This window comes from Schistocerca cancellata, chromosome 4, assembly GCF_023864275.1.
Source record: "Schistocerca cancellata isolate TAMUIC-IGC-003103 chromosome 4, iqSchCanc2.1, whole genome shotgun sequence".
Taxonomy (NCBI): Eukaryota; Metazoa; Arthropoda; class Insecta; order Orthoptera; family Acrididae; genus Schistocerca; species Schistocerca cancellata.
The window spans coordinates 649,740,412-649,755,784 of record NC_064629.1 but is presented as its reverse complement, the minus strand read 5'-3'; the positions used below and the strand labels follow the sequence as shown (position 1 = coordinate 649,755,784).

The window sequence follows — 15,373 nt, the reverse complement described above, 5'->3', positions numbered from 1 at the left end:
GATTGAAGTCACTATTATATATAAGTTTGTGAGTGAGATACCCACTTGAAATTAGACTCAAATTTTTCTTCGAACTGATTTAGCAAGTTTATCATCTGAGATGGGGGGGAGGGGGGGGGGGAAGGATGAACTATTTCTGACAGCAACAGATTCTCCTCCACCAACTGCATTTAATGTATCCTTTCTAAACACGGTTAAGTCCCTTGTAAAAATTTCGGCCGGACTTACCTCCAGCTTTAGCCAGCTTTCCTTACCAATAACGATTTGAGCTTCAGTGCTTTCTGTTTGTGTTTGAAGCTCTGGTTTTATCCCAACACAGATACGACAATTTACAGCTACAATACCGACTTTTGCTAGGTCTACCCTCGTTCTGTGTTCGCCAAGTAACCTTTTATACTGACCCCTTCTGGTAGTTTCCCGTGACGCTCTAACGTAAAACACCGCCCAGTCCAGTTTGTGGCTAGTAACAGTATAAGGAAATAGTGTTTCTCACAGTTTATTCGTCGCTCCTACCGAACGCTCAGTGAAACGAAACTGTACCCGCTGGACAGAACACAGCTTCCAGAGCTCTCTCTCTCTCCGTCTCTCTCTCTCTCCCTCTTCCCTCATCCTCCTTCTCCCTCCCCTTTGTATCATGGACTTGAACAGTCACGAGCTGATTTAACTCTCTCCACAGTGCACATATTCTTATTATATGTACAGTACCACCCTGGAAGATATTCTTTCTTTCTTTCTTTCGTTATCTGTCATTTGGCCGTGAATGCACCCTCATCTTCTGTGCTGTGACGCACTGAATTCCCCACAGTCCGAGAATGCTATGTCTGTTCTCTTAGTTCTCTAAAAATATTACGTCTACAGCTTTGCTTCTGCATGTCCAAATGAACTTTGTGTAGTATTTCGGAATAACACAGGGACTGCGGTATCATATCTATCCGCTGACACCGGGCAAGCGACTTCAAGTAAAATGTTTCACCCGTTCCGGAATATATATAATGGACGTACGAGTACAGGTTGCAGACGCATGGTTGATGACATATGGAAGTTTGGGTCTGCTCGTGAGATGTGCACGGATGGCCTAATGGTAAGGCGACCGCTAGCGATAAGCGGTAAATCCTGGTTCGAGTTCCGGTCTGGAACAAATTTTCATTGTCGTCATTCCATTAAACAGCTGACGTTTGGCCATATTTGCAATTGCAAAAACTTTAATGTATACACTTGGAAACGGTGTAGTGGGAAGTCCCAAACCACCTGTTGGATTCTCCAAACATTTCTCCCTCAAACTACCACATTATTCGGACAATGACGCACAGTGTGGCTGACCAGCACTTCCTGTCACTGGATCGATTCATGGATCTTCTCAAAAGACGCCCACTTCTATAGCCGAGAGATTCGAATGCTGCCCGAAAGATGGAAGAAGGCAGTGGTCAGAAATGGCCAAAACTTTAAATCGTAAATGTTTTGTAAATTTTTCATAATAAACTTCGAGAAAAAACGGCGGAAGAAAAGTTGTAGACCTAATGCAGTGGAAGTGTATACAACATTCGTCGAGTTCATTTATGCGAAGATTTACCTTTCTGCCGAGCGATTTAGGAATTGGAGCACTAATCTTCACTTATTTAGGTTGTCCCATGCATTCTAGCTTGCCAAGCGCTCCTTAATTTCTGTATTGGATAATACAGGCTTCCACCGATACCCTGTAGTTTAAGACGCAACAGCAGTCGTCTTTGCATCCTACGTATGTCCTCCATGGCTTTTGTTGGTGTCAGTTCACGCACCATGTGTTGACTCTATAACGTGACAATAGGTGAAACTGTAGCCTCGTTATACCCTGTAAGAGATTTTAATGGTAACCGGAAGTTCTTTAGACCGATGTCTACAATTTTGTTCATGATTTTCTGTCGTGTTTTGATATTATGGTGCCTGCCGAAGTGGCCGTGCGGTTCTAGTTGCTGCAGTCTGGAACCGCGAGACCGCTACGGCCGCAGGTTCCAATCCTGCCTCGGGCATGGATGTGTGTGATGTCCTTAGGTTAGTTAGGTTGAACTAGTTCTAAGTTCATGGGGACTAATGACCTCAGAAGTTGAGTCCCATAGTGCTCAGAGCCATTTGAACCATTTTTGATATTATGGTAGTGAATATTTTGTTCGTTGTTCAGCGAAAAGGTTTGCTTTTATTAAAGAGCGTAATTTCTGCTGGCTGCTCACCTCCTTTTAATTAGTTTAACTAATCATGAAATAATTTACCAGAATAAATACTAAAAATATTTTTAATGAGAATGGGATATAAATTTCTACGCAGTTCGAAATAGCCCGAAAGCCTTCTTTAGTTGAACAATAGAAGAGTAATGACAACAGCAATACTGAATGAGATTTTCACTCTGCAGCGGAGTGTGCGCTGATATGAAACTTTTTTTTTTTAATTAAATGTGTAACGTTTCACGATTTTGCGTGCCATCCTTGCGCAGGGGCCATGCTAATCTTCTCTGTATCGTTCCAATTTTAGTATATGTACCGCCGAATCGAGTACGGACTGAGCTACCCAAGCACGATTCACGCCCCGTCAACACAGCTTTACTTCTGCCAGTACCTCGTCTTCTACCTTCCAAACTTTACAGAAGCTCTCCTGCGAACCTTGCAGGACTAGAACTACTGAAAGAAAGGATACTGCGTGAGTCGTAGCTCAGTTGGTAGAGCACTTGCCCGCGAAAGGCAAAGGTCCCGAGTTCGAGTATCGGTCCAGCAGACAGTTTTAATCTGCCAGGAAGTTTCAACAGCAATACTACGTTTTGAAGGACTTGCAGAGTTATGAATCAATTTTTCCAGTCTCGATTGAGAGTTGCACAGCTAGAAGGATACAAATATAAGGTACAGTAGAAAAATAAAGTTGTTGTCATTAATGACCATCGGGCACACATCACGGAATTTTATCGAGGTGTGAATAATAGAGAGTGTTCTACAATGGGCACGTTTCAGACTTTCACCTTTAGCCAGCTCTGTAGTAAAAGTTCAACACTTTTTCTTATTCCATTTTTAGATAACGGCACTCATTTTATGTGCTGCAGTCTTTTTCAGAAACTACAAAATGTACTCCAAAAAACTAAGGTTTTTACAAATGTGAAAAAATTTCCAAGGAACAACATCGTCATGTACCAGGAACAAATATCAGACTGTAATTTAAAATCATTGCAGTCGAGAAACTTTTGTCTGTACTGTATTTAGTTGTCATTCTGTTACACTGGTACTCTACTACGCATCAATAATCAGTTAATAAAATTAAATTAAGAAAAATTATTAAAAGAAATCAGTTACAAGTTTAATATATTTTGAAATTGAAGCTGTTGGAAACTAACACAAATTTTCATTTTCAAGACTGATCAAATTGTTAAATCATTAATGAAATTAAGTTAATTTGCTAATATCCCACGTTTCATGGTGAAAGACCTTAACCTAATTCAAGGTACAAGATGGTGCATCTCCAACAAAGTATGTCTTTACCGTCTCACGTTATACATTTAGCTTCAAAAATATGTACAGTTTTACTCGTCATGAAATTTTATGACTGAAAAATTAACGGTATCTTCCAAATACGATTATCTTTAACGTGCTATGCAGCACTTAAATATGTAGGACTCGAAATATTTACGAATGCCGCACAAAACACAACCGCATGTTTAGCAACAACATAAGCTACAGAAAATGGTGGAGAATGCTTAATGTATATTGTAGTTCGAATTCATGTCAGTCACTAGACTATAATATGGACCAAAACACGTTGTGTTCCTGAGTATAATATCCTCTAGGTGCAGCTCTCTCCCCTAAATTTCTACTGCACGGTCGTGGGCGTTGAACTGAGGCGGTGCATCTCTTCAAAACCCTTCTCATAGCGACTTGCGGCAAGTGGTCTTGGCACAACTTTCGACAATGACTTTTGAAGCGGTCAAGAACTTTGGCCACGTCAGTATACACTTAATACCTCCGTTTAGCTCCTGGGAAATACTCGTACTTCCAGAAGAACCAAATTTCAAAGCAAGGCGTTTCATGTAGGACGCCTTGAGTTCATGAGCGAAGCATAACTTAAATTTTTAGTCCGGCTTCTGGTGTTGTTGGGTCATGCCTACAGTGAACGTAACCACATACTCCCGTAAGTCTAGCGGTCGCTCAGGAGTGAGAGTGGGGAAAAAGGCGGAGCGATCACCACAGTATACAGAACGCGATTACTTCTAAACATGTCTTTTCTAAATGGCTTATGCACTGCCGTAAGCAAAATGTAGTTCAAGTCACTATGATTACTTCGCAATAAGAGTTCGTGGCCAAGCAATTTCTACCACAGTACTTACACAGTTCTTTCTTTGTGATGCTTTTTCAGTTTCAGTTTCTGTCACCATATTCCGAACAGCTTCTATTTTGTCAGTACGTGTACTATTCTTTAGGTCACGATTTTTATTTTATTGCCGAAGCAGCACTTACTACGGTCACAAACAATTGGATTAAATACATCTGCTCACTAGCATATAGTACCCCTCCTGTGATGAGCAGAAGACCAAAGCACGTCTTATCCGTGCAGTGATGTTCAAAATTATTCTGACATAAAAAGTTTTCGATGGTGCTGAGCCACATTCATGCAATATTATTTGAAAGAATAAACCACCACTTGACTGTATATTGCTGTAATTATCTTTTGCACTATCTAGATTTCTGCTTTTATGACATTATCGAATACAGTGGTAAAAGTTATTACACGACTGACACGTCATATCTGGCAAAGTCAGTCCAAAGCAGTTAACAAGAGGTATGAAGAGATAGCCTATAGGGCGCTGCAGGCGAAGAAACGGATGTATATGGTGTAACAATGGCATTCTTAGCCATGTGCCGATGACAGACGTTGGAAGATGTAACGGCCACATCCCATGTACAGTACATATTGACAACTCGAAATACATCTATCAGTCTGAACGGCGCTCTGTTCACAACCAGGAGGCATCGCCTCAGAGGGATTGAAGTATATCGTACACTGCCTCTGGCGTCTACCAAAGAGTACTGCCACTCATCAATTAGTGAGACTTTTTCCATGCTTAGAGTTTCCAACAGCGGAGTTTATGTGCACACTCCGTTATCTGTCTCTTGTGAAGTGAGGTGATCAGGGGCTCAGTGTCTTTCTACTTCACAGAGAATACGTGGTATTTCGAGGTACGGCTACTGAGCGGTTGCTCAGTATTGACATATCGAGTAATGTGCTGCCTGTGTGTCCCATCTCTTCCCTGGTACAATCTGCGGTAGTCGACGAAGACCCAGATCATCAGTACCATGTTACACACGGCAGTTTACCCCGAACAAATTATCGGAGGACAACGATGACACAGTTACACGTTGGAAGCCCAGTGCCTGGGCGAAGGGCATCCACCGCCATCAAATCCGCTGATGCCGCACGTTATACCGCTTAAAATTAATGGTTAAAATGGCTCTGAGCCCTATGGGACTTAACTTCTGAGGTCATCAGTCCCATAGAACTTAGAACTACTTAAACCTACCTAACCTAAGGACATCACACACATCCATGCCCGAGGCAGGATTCGAACCTGCGACCGTAGTGGTCGCGCGGTTCCAGACTGAAGCGCCCACACCGGCCGGCGCTTAAAATTAATCTTGCACTATTCTCACGACATATTATTTTGGTGAAAATGTCTTCTTCAGCACTCTTTCGACCACAAGAAATCGCTACATGCGATGACAGTTCATTACGCGAGTTACTCCTTCATTCGTTAATGGCACAACGAGACTTTAATACACTGTTCTGCATGGAAGAGTTATTTCAAGCTGAGATCATGTGCGCATTGTCACAAACTGGGGTACGGCACAGCGACGTCATTCTAACGTTCATCCTCAAACGTGAGATTCAAAAGAAAGATCTGCTTCGTACTGGTCGCCGTGGTCAATAATATCCGCTGGCTTGCAGGTTATTCTAGGAGTTGGATAAGAACTGTTTTATCCTACTTGTTGGTGGTGCATGCCTTAGTAAATGATTTCCAGGCTGAAGTATATAACGCTTTATTCACGGCACAAGTCCACAGACAAGTTAGTTACAGTAATAACTAGAAAGATCGTTCGTGAACACTTGAGAATAAAAGAAACAAAGTTCACTGGCGTGGAATGTATTCAGAAGGAAGCCCCATTCTGAGTGGTTCGTCGAGCTGGTCCGCAGCGGCCGTGCCGTGTGAAGTATCGTGGAGCAGTAAGAAGACGGTACGGTAGAGAACGAAGTGTCCTGGCTGGTCTCGGTGAGTTCCCATAGATGGGCTACAGAACTAACTGAGCTAGTCACCTCTACAGGCTGTTCCAGCAGCTGTAGATGGTGCCGGTGGGCTGGACAACCTTGCCTCCAACACTAAAGTGAAAGTGAGTAACGTGTCGTGTGGGATTCCGGAGGGGTTTCCCCCCTGCTTGTGGCTGTTCTTGGACTTAAGTATCCAGCTGAAGGAAGTACGTCCTCGACCACGTGACGTGCGGACGGTACTTGTTTCCGGTTTCCTGGTATGCGCGCTGCTCGGAAGTGTGGCTGGTGCACCCTGGTGGAACGTGAACAAACTGTGAATCAACAGACTGTTTGTATACAGTATTCTATTCATAGCATATGATAGCAGTGGAACAGGAATGAGACCGAAACCCAGTAGCTCTGGGTCCTCCTCACCAACGAGAATAGGATTTGTGTGAACATTTGATGGTCGTCGTAGAAGAGTGCGGGGGTCGCCCACATACCAGTGTCAGTGTCTCAGGCAGGTAGACTCAGGAGTTCAGAAGAGAGGATGGCCACTCATGCTTTGGGACAGACTCATTTTTCGATGTCGTACAACTCTTACAGCAATCGAGGGTTATCTGTGTCGTGAGCAGTACCGGGACAGGATTTCTCCAACTTAATGTCCAGCATTTCAGTCATCATTTCGACAATGGGTTCGCCTTCCAAGACGTTAAGTAGGAATCATCTGACTGGAATGGTGACTAGTATCTCCTCGCATGAACCCGATTAAACACGCTTAGGGCAATCTTACAAATACAGCGTATCGTGGAAAGAACTATCGTTGCACACTCAATGCCAACAGAAATGTCATCGCGAAGAATGGGACAATAGACAGTAATGACATCTCAATCATTTTGCCGAAAGCACGCCAAACAAATCCCAGGATGTCACAATGCAAAGGCGCAATAATATGGTAGAGAATGTTAACGAGCAGCAAATTTTAGTATCACAGATGAGCTAAAATATACTTTTTATTACCTGTTTTACACGTCACAGAGGACCGGAGTGCTCAAAACATCAGTACATAGACCTCGCACCCTCTCCAACAATGATACTGTCAACGAAGAACTTTAGTATTTGAGGGCAGTATTCCACAAGAATGGATAGACAGGGTAGCAAATTCTGACATACCAACGACCAACATCGACAGTACAACCGGGAAAATAGAAGAAGAACCTCAGAAGGATGTGTCCACTCCGTTTATTCCATTTTGTGGTGCATTATCCGGAAAGATAGGACGACGACTGTAGAAACACCAGGTGCAGACTGTTTTGCACCCATCGGCTAAAACAAGGGCTCTGTTTGGTAGTACCAAGGTCTATGAGTACGGAAGTCTGGGGTCTATCAGTTCCCCTGCCAATGTGGCATGACATACATAGGTCGGAAGGTGCGTACTGTCGAAAATCGCTGCCTTGAACACCAACAGCACAGCAGACTGCGGCAGCCTAGCAAGTCTGCAGTTGCTGAACATTGCCTATCATAATTACACTGAATGGATTACGACTGTACTAAGTTTCTGACAGGGACGTCTAGCTTCTGTTGCCATCGAGTAATGGAACAGCTGGTCAATCGTGACAGTTGCTACATCCTTAGTAGGACTTTGTAATCCGCTCTTAGTCTAAAACTTCACTGTTGTCAGTTTCTAGATTCAGCAGAGTTTCGATGTCAATTGTTAAGTGAGATCTGCAGTTTAAAACTCTGTGCTTCCACTTGGGAATTCTTGTACTATTAATCTGTAATATGTTAATGATATCTCATGTTGGTATCATTTCATATGTTCTAATACGAGCATTTTGGACACTCCTGAGCAATATTTATCTTGAACACAGAGAGAAGTGCATAACAACATTAACAATAAATAACAATTAATAAGAATAAGTCTTGTGTGTATTCCAAACACAAACAGCTCTTTTCGTAGTTGCCTCTACAATGTATTCCATTCCTGTACCGTACCAGAGTCTGCCGTCCACGTATTCCTCTCGGCTCAATATCACAGGTCGACGTTTAGTTCTAATAACAGTTGTATAGATAGTAAATACATTGAGTAAGCACGAGCGAGCCTGTTTGGTGGAACCAGCTATGGCAGTCGTCGAAGGAACCAAATATAACATCAGAACCTAAGCCTGTTTGCAATCTTTGCCTTCATTTGCCGTATTGCACATGTTTATTTAGTCCTCCGGTTTTGAGAACGCTGAGTTGTTTACTCTAAAACATTAAACTGAAATTTTATTTCATAGGGCAACCTCGCTCTAAGCTACCGCTGAAGTTTTATCACTATTTCTGTTTATACAGCGCCAGCATTCGTATTTCTTCCCAGAGCTGCTACTACGAAAGTGAAGGATGAGTTCGGATGTAATATTCCTGCTCCCTGTTATTAACACGTGTCGCTCTACTATATCAGCAGAGTCTCTTACGTTGGTGTGCTGGAGAGATGGCTGATATGAGTTGGCTGTCGTTTCATAACATCTTTCACCCTTCCCCACTTAATATTCAGTGCGGCAAGCACCACATCTGCGAAGAAATTCAGAACTTCCGCAGTCTACTTTCAAAAAGCTGCAGTTTCTCACGAACATATCCTGTCCCCTTGAATTTTTGCGTGTAAATATTAATATCGTCGTTTCTGTCCACGGCACACATCTTGACCTCGAAGTTTCTATCTCATGAACAAAACTGGCCAGCACAGGAGAACAGTATATTGGTGTACTCAATCGGTTTTGGAATATAAGTTATCGATTAAAGTGTCTCATATTGATATATTCGGCCAGGCTGAGATTTTTTAAATAATGTTTCCTACATCTGTATGACTTAAACAAACCAACTGTGATTGTAAGATACTTCCTTGTATCTTCAAGGTTTCATTCATAAATGACGCTTACAAATAAACATTCCAAAACACGCACGACATAAGATGCAGAACAGAAATGTGTGCCACTTTGAACTATGAATAAATAACAAAGGCACGTTACACCCACAGAAATTTTGCATACTACGTTATTTGATAATTTTCAATTCTTCTCGTCATGGGTTTCAAACGTTGCTGCATGTTTCCTGTAATTATTCCTCGTTCAAACCACTATTTGTGACGTCATTGTGAAACAACAGGTATCGTACATATTTTTAAATAAAAAACTTTCAGGTTCGCAAGTAACTTTTAATTTTAATTCTGGTAACAGGCTTCAGTCTATAAGACCTTGCTCATATCAAGACCCTACATTTTACAACGTTTATAATGGGTCACCTGATTAGTGACAGTTACAAAGTCAAGAAACCCGACAACGACAGGGAGAGCGGTGAGCTGACCACGTGCTCCACCACATTGCATCCAGTGACGCCATTGGCAGAGGATGGCATGGCGGTCGGTGGGCCTCTATTGGCCCATCTATGACCAGAACACATAACTTAACTTTATAATGAGCCATGTATTACACAACTTATCCACCTTATAAACTAACGTAAGAGTAACATAGTTGTCGTATAAAGTGTTGTGTTACCCAAATGACGCGAAAAAACGGTGCACAGAACCGCTGTCTAGTACCAACTTATACCTGTCACTAACTGCTGTCTAGCTAGCAAAGACTAGGCTCTGACCACCGTTCCTCATGTCATTGGAAACAGAAATAGCCCAGGCTCTACAAACAGCCTGTGTATGAAAAGGAAAACATCATATTGCGCATGAAAACGTAATATAACATTGCTTAAGAGCCACTAATACATTTAAAAAGTTTCAAAGGTCGTTAGTAACAACCTGAATATAAATTGTGCCCTCTGTTATATACTTTAACGTGCTATTAGGTTCTGTATACGTTGGCACAGGAACTGACTCATAAGATCCCTTCAGCAAAGCAAAGATGACGTTACGCAGGACAACAACGGTCGCCACGGAGACGGAAATCAGCTTGTACTGCCATCCCAGTTGTAATTTCTCCAATGCGGTTTCCAGTCACAACGTTTCCACTTGCCTACGTAGACAGTCTGCTTACTAAAATTATCAAAAACAGTCTAAAACATATTAAAATAAAACTTAAAAACGGCTCCAACAAAATATTATCGAATGTGATGTAGTTACCGAACTATCATGGGATAGCGGTATGCATATGTACAGATGGCGGTAGTATCAGATACAAAGTATAAAAGGGCTGTGCCTTGGCGGAGCTATCGTTTGTACTCTGGTGATTCATGTGAAAAGGTTTCCGACGTGATTATGGTCGCACGATGGGAACTAACAGACTTTGAATGCGGGATGGTAGTTGGTGCTAGAAGCATGGGACATTACATTTCTTAAATCGTTATGGAATTCAATATTTCGAGATCTACAGTGTGAAGAGTGTGCCGAGAATGCCAAATTTCAGGCATTACCTCTCATCACCGACAATGCAGTGGCCGACGGCTTTCACTTAACGACCGAGAACAGCGACGTTTGCCTAGAGCTGTCAGTGTTAACAGACGGAAATCAATGTGGGACGTACGACGAACGTATCCGTTAGGACAGTGAGTCGAAATCTGGCGTTAATAAGCTATGGAAGCAGGGACTGGGCCCAGTGCCTTTGATAACAGCACGACATTGCCTGCAGCGCCTCTCCTGGGTTCGTGACCCTATCGGTTGGACCTTAGACGACTGGAAAACCGTTGCCTGGTCAGATGAGTCTCGATTTCATTTGGTACGAGGTGATTGTATAGTTCGAGTGTGGGTCACCCCACGAAGCCATGGATTCAAGTTGTCAACAAGGCACTGTGGAAGCTGGTGGTCGCTCTGTAATGGTGTGGACTGTGTTTACATGGAATGGACTGGGTCCTCTGGTCAAACTGAACCAATCGGTGACTGGAAATGGTTATTTTCGGTTGCCAGGAGACCATTTGCAGCCATTCATGGACTTCATGTTCTCAAACAACGATGGAATTTTTATTAATGACAATGCCCCATGTTACAGGGTCACAACTGTTCACCATTGGGTTGAAAAACATTCTGGACTGTTCAAGGGAATAATTCGGCCACCCAGAAAGTAGTTCCACCTACTCTGTCAGCTACTGACGATATGGTGCATTGGTTATCACGTTGAACTCGCATTCGGTGGACGGCGAATCTGTCCTCGTCCGGCAGTCTAAACGTAGGCATTCCGTGCTTCCCCTAAATTGTTTAAGGTACACACCGTAGTGGTTCCTTTCAAAACTAAAGGACTCATTTCCTTCTTTGTCCTTCCTCAAATGTAGGCTTGCGACTTCGTCGTGAAAGGGATGTTAAACACTGTTCTTCTTTCGTACGTTCCTATGCGTGCATCTTGTTTTCTGAGTATTTGATGTAACAGAGTTAAGAGATGAAATTTCTCACAGTTTTCTCCAAAAACAAAGAGATTGTTTGAAAACTCCCAGAATACTCAGGTATACCATGTACGTTTACATCTAAATGTAGGTAACTGGCTTTACGAGCGGTGCTAGGCGCTGCAGTCCGGAACAGCGCTGCTGCTACGGTCGCAGTTCCGAATCCTGCCTCGGGCATGGATGTGTGTGATATCCTTAGGTTAGTTAGGTTTAAGTAGTTCTAAGTCTAGGGGACTGATGACCTCAGATGTTAAGTCCCATAGTGCTTAGAGCCATTTGAACCATTTGAACTGGCTTTAGCCATGCTCCTAGTCCCATCAAAAACCGCAGATCACGCTACACAGCTGACGATGTGCAACACATACCACTGCACTGTTCAAACGCCAGTTAGCTGTGGCTTAAAATTTGTTATTTTACAATTCATCACTCTCCTTGTGCCTCACATGCAGCGTGCCACATCACTGTTAAACATTAGTTAACTTTCGTCCTCCAGTACTGCTTCTCACCATTCAGGTATCTCAATATCGTAGCTTTTGACGAATTCTATTCCTTTCATGTTGATCACGTCATTAAGTTAAGCCGATTTTCTTTTTATCACTCACCGATTGCAGTCGTACAATGCAGTCCTCTCTCGTTTTTGATTTGGATTTCTTTCCACTTTTGTCAAAATACTCAGCTCCCGCTTTAGGTGCACTTAGACGATGACTGTTTTAACTTTGTCTGGCTTGCTGACAGCGGTGACTTGCTGTTATCGTAAATTGTGATTCTGTTCTCCACGTGGAGACCATCCCTGCAGCTAACTAAATAGCTATTAATATCAACTGAATTTTCAGTCAGTGCTTCCCAGAAGATGACAATATTGATTAGAAACACTTCCTGATGTTTCGCAAAATGACATATCTACATCTACATTTATATAGATATTTCGCAGTCCACCGTACAGCACGTGGTGGAGGTTACGCCATACCACCAACAGCCATTTGCCTTCCTGTTCCACTCACAAACAGAGCGAGAGGAAAACGAGTGTCTGTATGCTTCCTTATCAGCCCTAGTTTCTCGAACCAATGTATGTCTGAGGCAGTAGAATCGTTCTGCAGTCAGCTTCAAATGCCGGTTCTCTGCGTTTCCTCGAACAGAACGTCGCCTTCCTTCGGGGATTCGTATTTGAGTCCCTGAAGCATGTCCGTAACACTTGAGTATTATTAGAACCTACCAGTAACAAATCTAGCAACTCGCCTCTGAATTGTGTCGATGTCTTCCTTTAATCCGATCTGGTACGGATCCCAAACACCTGAGCAGTAGTCAAGAATAGGTCGTAATGGCGTCCTGTATTCTGTCTCCTTTACAGGTGAACCACACTTTTCTAGAATTCTCCCAATAAAACATAGTTGACCATTCGCTTTCCCTACCACAATCTTCACACATTCGTTCCATACCATACCACTTTGCAAAATTACACCCAGATATTGAAACTATGCAACTGTGTCAAACAGGACACTGCTAATGCTGTATCCGGACGTTACGCGTTTTTTTTTTTTTTTCCTACTCAACCGCATTAACTTACATTTTTCTACATTTAGAGGTAACTGCTGTTCATTACACGAACTAGAAATTTTCTATAAGCATCTTGTATCGACCTCCTGTCACCCAACTTTGACACCTTGCAGTCCACCACAGGATCATCAGCAAACAACCGCAGATTGCTGCCCACCCTGTCAGCCTATCCGTTTATGTATATAGAGAATAACAGTGGTCCTGTCACACTTCCCTGGAGCCCACCTCACGAGAACTTTGTCTCTGATGAATACTCATCGTCGATGACAAAATACTGGGTTCTGTAACTTAGAAAGTCTACGAGCCAATTGTGAACTATTCCATTTGATCGTACCTTCTTTAAGAGCCTGCAGCCGTTTCTATATTATATATTATATTCTAAATGAGAACGCGTTAGAGGTTTCTGCAGAAAACCGATGTTGGGTACATTAGTCTGTTATTTTTTGGGTCCGTTCTTTTGCCCTTCTTATATACCGGAGTTCCCTGCGTTTCTTTCCAGTCGCTTGGGACTTTGCTCTGGGCGATATATTCACTATAAATGCAAGCTAGGTATGGGGCGAATGCTGTAGAGTATTTTTTGATAAATAGAATTGGGATTCCATCCAGACCTGGTGATTAATTTGTTTTCAGCTCTTCCAGTTGTTTCTCTACACCAGGGATGCTTATTACTGTGTCATCCATACAAGAGTCTGCTCGATGGTTAAACAACAGTATGTTTGTACGATTCTCCTAAGTGAACGATTTCCTTAACTGAAATTTTAAATCTTCGGCTTTCGTTTTGCTATCTTCAACTGTCACACCAGACTGGTGAATAAGAAACTAGCCTTTACACCCACTTAGCGACTTTCGATACATACATGCATGCATTTTTATAATATACATAGTTCTCACCGTCAGTCAGTTACATTAATCCCTACTAGAATCTTCCTTTTATCCGAGATATTTGCCAGTGAAACATCTTTTCACGCAGTATCTTATGCAATGTATGTTTTTCTCTGTGAAAAATGAATTTTTTATTTTACTGTAAGAAGTAGGGTATGCAGTGCGGTTGCAAAAGTCCTCCCATCACTTGCAGAGTCCGCAGCTCGTGGTCTAGTGGCTAGCGTTGCTGCTTCTGGATCACTGGGTCCCGGGTTCGATTCCCGGCCGGGTTGGGGATTTTCCTGCCCGGGAATTTGGTGTTTGTGTTGTCCTCATCATTTCTTCATCATCATCATCATCATTCGTGACAGTAGCTAGAGTATACAAAAAAAATTACTCTCAGGCAGATCCAGTAAACCATATGGTTTATCTTAGCATTAGGCCTAACTTCTGGTGCGACAAATTTCGGAAACTCTCTTATTGGGACTCTCAATGTTTCATCACTTTATTTTGTTCTGCCTCGTGAACATAGCCGGCCGGTGTGGCCGAGCGGTTCTAGGTGCTTCAGTCTGGAACCGCGCGACCGCTACGGTCGCAGGTTCGAATCCTGCCTCGAGCCTGGATGTGTGTGACGTCCTTAGGTTAGTTAGGTTTAAGTAATTCTAAGTTCTAGGAGACTGATGACCTCAGATTTTAAGTCCCATAGTGCTCAGAGGCATTTGAACCATTTCGTGAACATAAACACTAATCACGTTAGAAATAATAGAATGTTGTTCACTGTGCGAGTTCCTTTCCTTCACATAGTGCCTATATCCTTGCGATATGCGAGGCATATTCATTTGTCGCCTGATTTTACGAGAATAGTGCAATTACTAGTTACCTGACCAATTGATTCACCAATCAAACAACTCAACAAATGTGTAAATATAAAAACTGGGACTAGTAATTAATTTTAACAAACGAAATTAAAGCACAAAATAAGGCTCAACGTATGCTACCACGCAGTGCACTACACACCGAATGAAAAAATAAATTCTTAGTCTGACTGGGAGACAGTTAAGGCGTTCTTCCAAGAAATAATTAACGAAAATTACAAGCCAATGAGTTGTCTAAAAAAGAAAATGAAACACCTATCGTTGTGCAGAATGGTCGAGCTGAAGTAGCCTGTGATCTGAACCGAATTAGAAAACCAACAGTACACTAACAATCGCATTGGAAAGCCGTTCAAGGTACGATAGTACCTCGTGCTTTCAATCAGCAGACCCGTACGAATAGCAAGGATGAGTGGCTGGACATGAAAGGCAGCAAGCTGTGGTTGATGGTACCAGTCTGTGACGCTACTCATCCCCAA

General features: G+C 42.5%; 1 non-coding gene across 1 annotated transcript; it reads right to left on the bottom strand.

Moving 5' to 3' along the window:
• Positions 1-2,419: 2,419 nt before the first annotated feature.
• LOC126186558 (U6 spliceosomal RNA) lies at positions 2,420-2,526 on the bottom strand. The gene has a single exon (XR_007537630.1). It is a non-coding gene; the product is annotated as a U6 spliceosomal RNA (small nuclear RNA).
• Positions 2,527-15,373: the final 12,847 nt, after the last annotated feature.